Source organism: Anopheles cruzii, chromosome 3 (assembly GCF_943734635.1).
Source record: "Anopheles cruzii chromosome 3, idAnoCruzAS_RS32_06, whole genome shotgun sequence".
Lineage (NCBI taxonomy): Eukaryota > Metazoa > Arthropoda > Insecta > Diptera > Culicidae > Anopheles > Anopheles cruzii.
The window spans coordinates 7,198,612-7,212,532 of NC_069145.1; the positions used below are offsets into that span (position 1 = coordinate 7,198,612).

Consider the following 13,921-nt stretch of genomic DNA (forward strand, 5'->3'; position numbering starts at 1 on the left):
ACATGTAATGAAATTTTAGAATTGACGAGGTTGCAACTTGGTTTCGAACCAGAATCTCGAAGGTCGTGAGGACCGAACCAACATGCTAACGACCGACGTATGTAATTGCATCCAGTTCCGACCCCGGTGCACGATTTCGTTTCATCCATAACTTTCGACTCCCATCGAACGCGGTGACGACCCAATATAATCAGCAAACCTCTCATGTTCTCTTTTTCACTCTCACTCTCAAATCCTGACCTAGCCTTGCCTTCAAAACCGTTGAAAACGTGTAAACGAACACATAAATGTAATTTGCAATTTGTAGCGTCGGAATCGATTATCACGGCGCGGGTTGACGTTGGTGGCGTTGGTGTCGCTGGAACCCCTGGATGGTGGGTCTGCGACTGTAGCAATATCCCCCTCGGGGGGGCAGCAGCTGCTACACCCCACGAACCTTGCGCACCCCCTGTGTGAATATGTTTCGCGGTGCAAAAAGTAGATTACCGGCATCGGTGGTGCCCGCCGCGTTTTGGGACGGGTTGGTCAGGCCAAATGCATGATTATTTTAATGCGTGCGAATGTAAATTGGCGAACGATGGCGGTCGTTCGGCTGGGCGAGTAGGGTGACGCCAGGCCACGGTGGTGCCAATTAGAATGGCTAGAATGTAAATTTGCACGTTTGCCGGCGTGAAAACTGGGGCATCGACTGATTACCGTTGCGCTTATCGCATGCAGCGCACCCATGCAACGGTTGGAGCCCATTGACCCAGCATCCCAGAGAGCGGCCGAAATAGCTCAGTTGGGAGAGCGTTAGACTGAAGATCTAAAGGTCCCCGGTTCAATCCCGGGTTTCGGCAGATTGAGAAACCCGCCCATCATCATATTAAATTGGGGTCCTTATTTTATGCAGTCAGAGTCGTCTTTTGGGTAGCATTAGACTAAGTGACTCGGCAGTCAAGGTTTTGTCCAGGTCAAGCCCCGGTAGACCCGATCGTGTAACCGATAGCTTTTATAATGTTATTTTCGTTCACTACTCGAGCTGATGCAGGCCCTCTCCAGGGGGCTGCCAAGAAAGGCAGATTACGTTGATGAATTTAACCGAGTGGTCGGTAATGGAATAACGCTGTCATAAAATGTTGCCCTCCTATGGCTGTGTCGTGTCCTGGCGTCCTCTTGAACACGAAGTACTCGTCCACTAGTCGCTTCTTATTGTGTATGAGTTAGAGCTTTGCGAGGTCCGAGAAGAAACCAAACTAAGCAGAAGAACCCCCGTACCCGGCATATGACCAAGGAGCATACAGTATCTTCGGACAGCCTCGCACACACGAGCGGACGGCGAGCGAAACTTTTGCAAGAAATTGCCGCCGGCCAAACATAGAATCCATTTGTGGCAGGCCCGACACTAGCCACGGTCGCCATATGATTGGCTGTTATCCGAAATGGAATTTCGTCGCCGGTTCCGGATCATCGGGCCAAAATGTCGCGCACGTACGCGCGGTGACCGGTCCGCGTGATTGTCCACTTGGGCTTGCGAAGGCACTTGGACTCCGACGTGCTTCTCCTTACCACATCGGCGCCTCGTTTGGCAAGAAAATGAAAGAAAATCGTCGTACGGCGGCGCACGGCTGCGCTTAATAGGTTTCAGGCTACCGGAATCGAACGCTAGCCGTCCCCAAAGTTCACTAAATCACACTCGTTTCGTTTGGCTCGCGAAATTAATTGAAGCAAGTCCGAGCCGAAATTCAAATTAGATTTAAAATTGCGTTTACATCGACACTCCATCATTGCAGGCCCGTATCGTGCCAACGTACCATGAAACAAACGGGCCGGGCCGGAACCAAACCGTAAGAAGTAGGACCGCGAGGACCACACAAACTACGGGCAAATAACAAATAGCGGACCGGAAAAGTAATACCGAAAGCCCCCAAAACAAAGCCGAGCGCTCGGCGTATGACAAATGAAGACAATCGTCTTCAATCGGGGCCGATGCGGGACTGGAATCGAATAATTTCAGATAAGTTTTAGAATCGCGTGCATAAAGTCGGACGATGACATAATCTATGCGCTTTCGCGAAGACCACCATCCGGAATGGGTGTGTGTATCGGTGCGCGGTTCCGCGCGGTCCTTGCAAGCATTGGAAGATTACACAACACAAGGCGGTTACCCACGCGGAAGACTTCGGTCAGGGCGGACGGACGAATATTGTGCAAAAGTTTTTAGTTGCTTCGAGCAACATCAGACATCAGCGCTGTGCCGTCAGACCTTGGGAGTAGCAACCGGAAAGAAAAGCACTACTGGCAGCCGAACGGAATCGGGGCAAACATTTTATTTGACTGCCCCCGGCTAGGTGTCCTTTCGCTCGTACGATCCTTCGCCCGGCCACCGAATCTGGGCGTCGGGTCCGTTGGAGCGCCCGGGCAAATATTGGCGCCGGAGTACAAATATGGAAAACTTTACCCGAGCGGCCACGAGCGGCGTTCGCCGATAATATGTAACACAAAATGAGCCACCAACGTAATGCGTTTGTATTAAAAGTTTCGCTCATTGTGACCAACCGAAATGGCGTTCGTGTTGTCTGTTTTTTTTCGACTTTGTCGAGCCAGAGTCGCGCCACGAATCGCGAAGATCTATTTTGTGGCGCGCGGTACATTTTCTTCGGCGGCTAGGGCTAAATTTGCACACATTTTCTTCGAACTTGAGAATTAAATTAGTATTTCGGCTCGTTAGTTTGCCGAAGGGCCGTTGACGCCACGCCTTGTGCGCTGTGCCTTTTAACCTTTGGCCAATTCTCGGCAACGGTTTCTGTTTGAATCTACCAAATTTTGGACTCTGCTCTGCCAGTGCGCGATGGGTGAGTAATTTTAGGGACAATTAACGTATCACTGCCGAAGCCCCATTTTCGTAGGATCGTAAAAACGATTTCCACTCATTTTCACAATCGTGCGCTTTCTGCGAAGCAAAATTTGGTAGCGTTGAAACAAAAACCGACCCACGCACCACCGAATGCAGAAGGATACTTTTAATTGAATTACTTTACGCTGTCGAAACTTGTTCCTGCTTGGCGGCTCCGCGTTACCAGTAACGAAAAATTGGCATTGGGTTTTTGCCGTTTCAGGGGCCGCTTTTCCAGCTCGTTAGGGACGCTTCTCTGTGGCTTCGTTGCACTTCGGGCATGCGGCGCCGGAAGTTTCTGGCCAGGGATGCATTTCCATCACTGCACTGCACTCCGCTTCTTTTCGGTGCCGAAAACGGTTGGAACCACAGAAGACCCCAGAACCAACAACGGCGTAAGAAACGCATCGTAACGCAGCACCGGAAAACTTTGGCGGCTCACCGTCATCGTTGGCGGCGTCATCATCGTCGTCGGTAACCGGGAAGCGGATTAGGTTCGTGGTTGAATTTATGAGTTTTGCGGATTCGCTTACCGATGCTCCCGCGGCGTCCGCGGTGCTGGCATGCTAGGAATGTGAGGTAAAAAAAACAGTGGCACGCGTTCAAATGGATTAAGCAAAACGGTTGCGAAAGTGAACGAAAGCCGCACGGGCTCGCTCGTTCGCTAAACTCGTTATCAGCCAAACGGGCGTGTAAACGGTGAGACAGCTGACTTTGGGCAAGAGTTTTCCGAGGAAAACGAAACCATATTGTTCCAGCCGCGTGCGTTGAAGGGAGTTTTCTATTGTGCTCTGGGCTAGCCGGAAGTACACTTCCCTTTGTGCAAAGTTTTAATCAAATCGTGGAGAATAAAAAAAAGCCATTGGAAAATGATAAACAAATAATAGATAATATAGATTTTTGGTATTTAAACTTCAGGAGATACGATGAGATGAAGAAATAAAATGATCAATTGAAATAGAAAACTGGCATCAACTACTTATTATAGAATATTTTAATTTTCTGTTTCCATTCACGGAGCTTCATACTCTAATATGGTTTATGGATCTTTCAAGGATAAGGGATCGAGTCTTTGAACATACCTTCGCTTACTTATAGTTTTTTATACTGCTGCCAAATGTTTCTTGATTTTTGTTTGATAATTAGTTATTAGTGCTTCATAACTATTATAACCTTAACATCTTTGAAAAGAGTTGACGATAGTTTTCTTCTAAGTAATTTTTTTGTGATTGAATCACAATCGTGCGCCTAGTTTGAGTAGAAAGCAGCCTCGAAGCTCGGAGCAGATCGATCGATCCAGTGCCGCTTGTAGGGTTCAACGCAAAACCCCTCACGGTGCTTCCCGCGCACAATGACCTGAGGGAAAAATGTAGCATCTTGAAACGTGAGTAAAATATTAGCCAGCCCATGCTCGGTGGCGCGGGCAAGTGATGAATTTTCCCCAGAATGCTAGCTATCCCAGAAAGGGCGCACCGTCGCTTCACCGTTCCTAAGACCGTGTCATGCCGGGAGCTGGAGCGGATTAGGGCCGTGTGATGGTTCTGAATGCTCCCAGCGTGAGCTTAGAGGTGTATCCACCGAGCTCCGCGCGGGCCTGTCATAACAGGGAATTCCTTTTTTGCGGTCTCATCGCGCGCCAAGTGAACCAGGAAGTTCGTGTCGTGTTCAGGAGCGTTACGCGTCGAGTGGAACTTATTCCCGATATTGACGGCCATGAATTGGCCATTTTCTTTGCCACTCTATCGCGGAAAGCGAAACATAAATAGTTTGGTTTATCAAAAGGGGTACCACACTAAAACAACTGCTAGGGGGAGGAAGCCTGAAATTATCCTGGAACGTTTTCCGGGTCAATATACGATTTGAAAGGCCTTCATTCATAGAAAGGTAAAGTAAATTATGGAATGATACCTTAACGGTTGATGTGCTCTGAGACAAGAGAAATTAATTTAATGTGCTCCATCAGCCGGCGCCTGTGGCTCCATAATGGCAAGATGTTGGGTCAACCAGAACGGCCGCTCGAAAAGGAGTACATTTAAAGTTATGTTGTGCGAGACAGTTGAGCCGGTCGGAACTTCGCACACGAACGTTTATGTTCGCCGGCCCTCGGGCTTTGGGACGCGGTGCTAAGCTTTTCCACGGCAACGGAACTCACCTATCCTTAACGCTTATTACAGTCATCAAACGCAATCTTCTAAGCGATTTCCTTCAGGCAATTCGGGTGCTCGGATGGTGGCGAGTTCCTTCCAGCTGGCTGCGGTATTTGGCACACGTCGGCAAGTTTATGAACCATCATAAGTGGTGAATAAATGAGCGGCCACCAGGCAGGAGGCTCCAGTGGGATTGGATTAGGACCGACACTGCTTCCTAATGAACGCCATGGGCCGGTTCTTTCCCGGAAGCCGCTGAATAAGTGTTAGGAGTTACGTTTCCAGTTTAATTCTCTTGTGTCGCGGTCGTAACAACACCCTCCGAACTAACCAACATCACTCCAACTAAGCTTGGCGCTAAAAGTTTAACAACTTCGAGTGGCAGCCTTCGCCGGTACCAACGATGGCGGAGGTGTGGTGGAGCTCATTGTTGTTGCACGACTTTGATCGAGATTGTGCCTTGCGTTCTGGCCGCTCTTCTCTGTCTAGAACTTTCTCGACCGGCTTCCCGATGCTGTGTGGACCCGGGGATTAACATTATCATTATTACCACCTCGGAGAGACTCGGTTTGCCTTTAATCACCGGTCTAGGCGTGACGTTCTCCGGGTAGCTGGACTGGCTTTTCAGACGCTTGTTGTTATTAGCTTAGACCGGTCCGGTCAGTTTGTTGTGGTACCTTGAGACTGACCATTACCTCGGTTGTAGACAAGCTGACGTAATCTGGCGGATTCGTATCGCTGGCGGTAACTGATAGTGATGATAAGACCTGACGCAGGGCAGCCACTCTAACCAGAATCCATGTTTTGCTAGCTTTGCGATGTTTTGTTTCATTATCACGACCGAACAAATCTTTGCAGACCTTTGTAGGACCCTTGCCATTTACAACGACCTCGTCCAGGAGAAGCCGAAATAGCTCAGTTGGGAGAGCGTTAGACTGAAGATCTAAAGGTCCCCGGTTCAATCCCGGGTTTCGGCACAACTAGGTCCACTAGGTCCACTTTTTTATTGACAGGATCCCCAAACAGGAGCAACCGTTGTATAGCATATTGGTCGGTGTTGATGCGCCAAAGATTGCCTCGCCATTCAAATGGAACTTATCGAGCTGATGCACACCCGGGATATTAAATTGTAATGAATGCACAGTAGGGACGCATGTCCAGAAATCTAATCACTCTGAGTGAAGTCAAGCCTTTTTCGACTCTCCGGAACGATCGATTCGCTTCCGAACGAATTCCTTGCCAGCGGCACGGGACCTTCTTGATTCGCAATTTGCACTGACAAATACGCGGGAACAGACAGACAACACCAGGCAGGAAGCTGCTGGTGGGCTGGTGGTGCTTTGACAAATGAAAATTAAATTGTCATCTGCACCGTGGCACCGTGGTGATTCGAGTTCACACTTGCACTGCGTTGCCGTACGGCGGCTGCCACTTTTCAGCGCCACTGTTGCGTTTCCCAGCAGGGAAGCATTGAGTTGAAGGCCACTTCTTAAAGTGCGAATCGGGACGCGGTTACGAGACCACATCCGGGCTGCAGCCACACTAAAGTTCGTTGCATTATTAGTGCACCGTCACCCGAAGCATTGCCGTTCGCCGGATGAAAGTTTCCCACAGCACGGGGTTTAATTGAACGAGATTGCAACGCGTAAAATGATAGCAATGTGTGCGATTTTACTCAAGACCGGAACAAGTTTCTAGCTTAAAATTCAGGTATACCGTAAATTAAAATTGAAATGAACACAATAAATTTAGGTTTCATTTGATTTACCATACAAATTTGATTTGCTGTGTTCGTGGCATTGGCAGAGTGTTGCAGCACGGTTTTGGGTGGGCCCTAGCAGTGAACTATTTGCTCTAAGTTGGCACATTTGAAATGTTTGGTTGTTCTCTCTACTATACCTTTTCCTTGTAATATAAATATTACAATAATTTCTAATGCATAAGTTAGCACAAAAAGAGTTTTGAGTATCGAGTATTCGAGTACGTTGATTATCAGTTATAAGTTATCTACCGACAGCCAATCAAAGGAGGCCAGTTTCGGGCAAAACATGTTGATCACTTTTAAACGCAATTTGAAACATTCTTCATGAAAAATGGTAAACTGTAAAGAAGAAAGTAATGACTTTTTCAAATATTGGGCCTTAAAACGATTGCTTTTAAAATTCTCTTTCAAAATGTGCTCTTCTTTCAGAACTTTGGAAAGTGTGACGACCAAGAAGCCAAGCACCGGCTTGACTCGGAAGGTACGTGCATAAATTGATAACACTCTGATAAGGTTGCTGCCGCCGAGTTGCATAAGCAACCAGCATTCCTCACGCGCACTAAAACCGGCTCCATCTGCACAAACTTCAGCAACATTCTCAGCGGAAGGAAAACAACGCACCGGAGGTGGATTCGGAAAAATCACTGGTCAGCCGTGATTGGAAATCCTGCTCCACCGACACGCTGGCGGCTGCCGTCGGTTCATACGGTTCCGAGCGGACTCTATGCAATTGGTTAGTGTTTGATGTATCCGCCAGAAGCAACCGGCGAGCGGTTTTTCGGGAGTTCTTCCTGCGTTCGAACAAGCAATTTGCCGTTCGCCCTGTGGAGCCCTAGCCTTTGTTCAGTTCCGACGATGACGGTGACGGACGTCTTGCTACAGTCAGTGGTTCCGTTCGAAAAGGAAAGTCCGTCGGCATTATTCGGGAGGCTAGGTTAGTGGGCGTCTGCTGCATCCCGGCGAGATAAGTAGCGTTTTAAGCACTCGACAACTTCCGGACGGAGGATTCTATTTTCTTCCAGGCTGCTCCCGAAAGCTCAATAGCAGGGAATTTTCGGAAAAATGGAAAACGGTCAGCTCATGGGAAAACTCAGCATGGCGTTGGTGCCGCCGATAAGTATCGAACGAGACCGGAATCGAACCGGATGATAATATCGTTACACTGACCGACGAAAGATTGTTGGCACCGCCGGCCGGCACTCTTCTACCGGAAGCGACCAATGGAGTTTGAAGGGTTTTTGTCCGATCTAGTTTCCCCGTTCTAGTGCCTTTTGACTTGCGATTGTGATTTGTTGGCTATTTTTCGTTTGTTTGAAGTTGAAATGCGAAAAAGTGTTGCCGTTTATTGCGCCCTGAACTTTGCTGCTTTTCCGGAGCGTTCTGGGGAAAGGTGGTATGCATTGTTGACCGACTTCGAGTGATGTTCGGAAGTTCGAATTGCTTCCGGCAGCCTGTGGCCTTTGTTTGACCGTCGGAACAGATTATTGCAGGTAAAGTGCAAGGTTTTGACCTATCTTTGCTGCGAATAAGCCTGACCTTTCTGCATTTCGGTAGGAGTCCGTTGGTCTGCTCGTGATACGAGCAATCGTACGGTGAGTGGCATGATGGACGGTGAGGTCTCGGAGGTATTTTAATTTCTGAGAACGGTGCCTACGGCATATCAGTACAGTCAGTTGGGTTGTTCACAGCATAATAGCAGCATCCATCGGATGGTGATTACTCACGATCTGACTCGAATTCAATTGATTAAGGCACGAATCGATTTGATTAAAATGTGTTTTGGATCTTTATCCAACTAAAAGTAATTAATGTTTAGTCTATTTTGAAAGACCGCCTGACAGTGTTCCTTTGGTCCCTAAAGGAGCATCGTAGTTCATTCCTACGTGTTTTTCCCAATCGCCATCATAAAAAAGGCCTGGAAAGTTCTTAGAAAATTGAAATGAATAACCCTTCTTCTAACAACACAAGAGCGGTGCTTGATACAGTAAAATAGCAAAACCGAGGCACCACGAAAAGGAAACTTTCAACGGCCATAACGCCCGTCCAAAGCCACGTTTGGAGTTTCGGATGACGTTGCGTGTAGGCTTTGGAGGGGGTTTTTCCAGGAAACCACGATAAAATTTAAATCGCTAATCGAAATGTCGAGCACGTTCCATTCATCAACATGCGTGCGCGCGGGGATGGTTTTGATGGCGCCGGTGGTGTGAATTTAGTCCTTGTCTTCCTCTGCTTCGGGCTGTCCTGGGATCATAGAAAACCCGGTATCATGCATGCCACCAGACGCATAATACCGTGTGCGTGTGGTGTTGGCATGGATAAGGTTGCACACAAAAAGTTGCGTGTGTGTCCAGCCGAGGGTTCGCTTTGTTAGGCTCGGATTCGACTTTTTCGCAGTTTGCTCTGGGCACTGTAACGGAAAAGTCGAAAGTTTGGTCTAAAAAGCGGTCACAGCAACATGGGTTGCAGAGTAACTCTCAAAAGTTGGCTAAAGAATATGCTATTTTGGTAAAAAATTCCACGTACTATCAATAAACAAGGATCGTTCCAATACAAGCAATATTGGAACGCTTTCTGGGAAGTTTTAAACCTGAAACTTTGAAATAAAGTACTCAACACAGTAAGGTGTAAAATGTGTGGCATTTGTTACAAAATCTTTGAACTTCTCAGTACTGTTCCTGACGTGCGTGCTTCGGTGACGTGGAGTCCCTGTTGTGCAAACGCAACAAAATCCTTTATTGCTTTACGAATTGTAAATTTGCTCCCAACGGGCTACGGTGGGTTTCGCTCGTGAGGGACCTCCGTCTTTGATTTGTGATCCCCGGGTACGTTGGGGAAGAAAAAAAGAAACACAACCGTGGAACCGATATACATCCGGTCCTTCGGGAGAGTGGCTTACGCGTCAGAAGGGCTGGAGCTTTCCGGGAGCCCCACACCGAGGACCCCACAAGCGTCGCCGTCGTCGTCGCAGCGCAGTGCACGCTAAAAGGATGCATAGGTTAGGTGTGTTTGGCGTTTTTGTTTTTACGATTCGCAAACCTTTTCGTCCTTTGATTCGGTAAGGTTTGTGAGTAAAGCCGACAAAAAAAAAAGCGAAGCGCCCTGTGGGACCCTAACAAGTACAAAAACTAGCCCAACGCAGGCGCATCCTTCATAAAAGAAGCCTCCAGTGTTTTCCGATCTCTGGCTGGGCCATTCGTCCAGTGGTTCGTGCTGATTCGACATCCGGACCCGGTGAAAAAACCACGGCCCTCCGACCTCCCCGAAGGTGCCGCTCTATCTGCCACACCGCCGATGGCGCCTTGATCGGCGCGTCAGAAACACGGCGTTGGCATTGGTTTCCAGTTCGGGACCTAGAGCGATGCCCACCACTGCGTTACAGCACATCTCGGGTTGTTCTGTGAACCAGAGCCACAAAAAAAAAAAAAAGAATTGCCGTTGGTTTGGATTAATGAACGATTGCGCACACCGGCCGGCCGGCCGGCGTGGGGGCTAAATTCGAGGAATATGTAGCGTTAGTTATACGCCAGTGGATCGATGTTACACATACGCACAGAAAAAAGGGAAAATGTTATAAAACTTCCTCAAATTCAATGGCGTTCCAGTTGATTTAGATTTTCATTCGGGCCCGGTGGTGTTCGATAGAAATGCAGGTGATGTGTTACAGTAAAGTGCAGCAAAAAGGGGTCAGGTGCGGCACATAGCACGTTGCACGCGATTTTTTGAGCCTACGTTCTGTGCGCTGTAGGGCTACCGGGCGGCCGATATGGACACAAGATTCCTGCCCCATTCCGGTTCGATAGAGCGTACGCATTTGGTGGACGATTTCTGAAACCTACGGATGGCCGGTTTTAGGTTCGTGTGTTAAGGGCACGGGTGCAACCAGTCAGTTGATGCCGTTCACAATAAAATAAAGTGTACCCAGTTTTACACAAAAAAACTTAACTTAGAAATCCGCAAAAAGACACATTCATTCATGTGATAGTTGAAATGTAATGTTTAGTGTATTCAGTTATTGGAATTAGTTGGAATGAGCTGTGACCTTGGTGCGCGATTCCTGGTGCTGTAGTCAATTCCGCAAACCCGCATCCCGCATCCCGGAATTGATAGCAAAAACCCGTAGCCTAGAAAATTAGTTCCGAACCGATCCAATAATCTGGCCCCATGAGCGTAGCCATCGTGATCGAGTCAGTTTGATTGTTATTTGAATAAATTAAACTAAACCGAGAGTACGCAGCCAAGGTCCGACGAGACAATTATGCTTGCGCTACTGGTGAGCCTGGGGCACACAATTTGAATGTACGTCGAACACCGAAACCCGCTGGCGAAAGGATGTTCCAATTTCAAATTAATGCCTGCAATGGTATGCAAAAGGAATGCACTTCTCTTTGGCCGGCGAGAAACAATATTTTTCTTCTCAACAATATTCCGCTGGCTCTTTTCAATGAGCCCCAAAAAAGCTGCTCTGCTGGTGTTTTCGTATGCCATTTTATTATCATAAATGAATTGTTCCTACCGGACGGACCGGTGAAGCAATTGGAAAATGTGAAATGTTTGCTCAACTTCAACTTCTCAATTGAAATTTGAATGGAATCCTTGGGAATATTGTCAAAAGGCGAGTGATTGAAAGTGTAGAGACGTTCAAAGAACAATAATCGAACTCAGTGCTCAATAGTTTGCCCAATTGTTTCGAATAAGACCGTTCAAATACGTCCGGTTTTCCACCCGGCGGTTGAGTTTAACTTTGTCCGGTGGAAAATGTTTCACTCGTCATTCTTTCTCGACTCTTCTTCGGTGGCCATTATTCTCGAGACCGGTGTTATGACTTGTTTAAAAAAATGTCGCTTCTCTGAACTTTGCATAAATTTGCTGAGTTCGTGAAATAGATACAGTAGGCGTTGGATCTAATTAGGCCATTGTTGTCTCGCTAAACAATGAAACGAAAGAGGCACCAAATGCTTAGAAAGTCAAATTTCCAGGAAACCCTTAGACCAGATTTCATTGAATGGCCTCAAAATTGACCTCCAGCGATGACGTATCGGTTCGCGCAAATTCAACCACTGGAAGCGAGTTCGATAATGTACACAATGTTAAAAACTTTCCGAATAAGCAAGGTTCCTTAAAGCACTCCTCTTAAGCTGTGTATTTAAATCACACCGAATGTGTTAGTTACCTTCAACCAAACAAACGCTGCGGGAATTGAACTGTTTGTGCTGGTAGTCCAGGCGTACCAAGAGTTTCTCATTTGGTCAGGTCACAAATTGTTGGGAAAACTGCAAACTGCATTTTGCGCTTGTTTCCTGCCTTCCTTGGCCAGTTTGTCACCTTATGGCCGCTGGGTTGGCTGCACAGTGTTTCAAGAAAATGAGAAAACTTTCCACCATGAAAACGTTTTTGCTTGCGCCCGTTTTGGAAAAATTATGATTCGCAATGAGGTATGAACCTAAGCGAGACGCGGCCAACTGCGTCGGGTGCGAGTATTTAGAGTGTTATTTTCGCGGACTATGAGTTGCAACTTAAATAACGTGGGGGTCATTTGATTTATTGAAACAATTTCTGGCGCAAGTGAAAACACCCAAAATGGGTTGCGTTTTCCGTGTGGAAAAAAGGAGTGCTGTTTCCATTCCATTCTTCGACGCAGCAACCGGAGAAGCTGCAGCGCCGCCAATTTCACATGTGTTCCCCGACAAGTAGCAGGGAGCAGGCCTTGTGTGATGGCCTCGTTTCTGTCGGGGGCAGGATCGTAATCAAACGTCCATCTTCCGGAGGTATCGATTTTCAACTAATGGCCATGTCGGAAGCATTCTATCGGCGCCGGCATCCGCCGAGACCGCCCGGAATTGTAGGACTAATTAAATTGCAATTAAGGAAAACTTTTACCGGAACTCCGAACCCGAAATCAGAAGGGATCCGGCGTGCGGTTCCGCCGGGGGTTCGATTCCGTTTCCTTGTCGCAGAAATGCGGGCCGAAGCGATTTCCTCGGAACCGGCAGGACCTTCCAGCGGCAGTAGTAATGACAGCCGACTCGGCAACCAGCAAACTTTCCCCAAAATGGGTTGCGATCTGCTTTTCGGGCCCCCCGGGCCGGGTTGGAGGACCCGTGCGTAGCGTTGCCGAATGCTAAAGCGGCCGGCAACACTCTGGGAAATTGTCGCTTCAAAAGCAAACTGTGGTTATTTCGTACAATAAAAGTGACACTTAGTGTGTACATTTGGGGTGCCCCTGTTTTCAGAGCCGCTCCAGTTTTTTGTTCCATGCTGTCGGCCCAGACGGCCGGCTTGGTCTCGTCCATCGGCTGGGGCTAGAGCATAAAGATAAAAATACACCATTTCTTTGCAGGCAACCAGGTTCAAATGAAAACGAGCTGAATCGAAGCAAAAAACCGAGCCTTGGAAGCGAATGGTGACCGTACCGCGTAGACTTGTTCCGCTAAATGGATCCTCCGACGCCGACGGGCTACGACGAGGTCGAAAACTTGTTGAAAATCCGGTCTGTGCTTCCGATTTCCGTCCGGTTCCCGGTTCCTCTGGTGCGCCGCACACGCCAAACCTTTCGGTACCGAAGTGGACCACACCGACGGGAGACATTAACAGGTTTTTTTTCTGTCTCTTAGTCCTGGCTGGCTCGAACGGAGCTTTCTTTCGGTGGCCTGCGTAACGAGCTCGAAAGTAGCAGTGTCATCGGGAAAATGATTTTCAGCCGGACGGTTCGAGCAGCTTTCGTTTTTGTGGTACAATTTTTCCATACAAAGGCCCGGTGCTCTAAAAGGCAAACATGAAAATTGTGCCACACACACACACACGGTCGATTTATGATATCTAAAATTAACGAGTTTCAGCCAGTGGCCATACTGAAGTGGAGTCTATTATAGGAACGAACACTTTTTAGGCGTCCATTGATCGAGGAAATGACCTTCGCTTCGCCGTGACGAAACGGGGCCAGTGACTCGTAGCATTGAATGGTCATCGTTGCCGGAGGATAAAGGGTGATTTTTCCATTTTCCATCATGTCATCGTGCGCCCGGAGGTGGTGAACAAAGGCTGCGGGCTTGTTAGAAGTCGGAAAGTTACCCGGTGGAGTTTTGCCCGTATTCCCGCGGGATCTTATACGATGAAGTTATGGTGCGATTGTTACACTAA

The 13,921-nt window shown here is 47.9% G+C and overlaps 2 non-coding genes across 2 annotated transcripts; both read left to right on the forward strand.

The window, feature by feature from the left end:
- Nucleotides 1–766: 766 nt before the first annotated feature.
- Trnaf-gaa (transfer RNA phenylalanine (anticodon GAA)) lies at nt 767–839 on the forward strand. Its single transcript has one exon. It is a non-coding gene; the product is annotated as a tRNA-Phe (tRNA).
- Nucleotides 840–5,926: 5,087 nt separating this feature from the next.
- On the forward strand, nt 5,927–5,999 carry Trnaf-gaa (transfer RNA phenylalanine (anticodon GAA)). Its single transcript has one exon. It is a non-coding gene; the product is annotated as a tRNA-Phe (tRNA).
- Nucleotides 6,000–13,921: the final 7,922 nt, after the last annotated feature.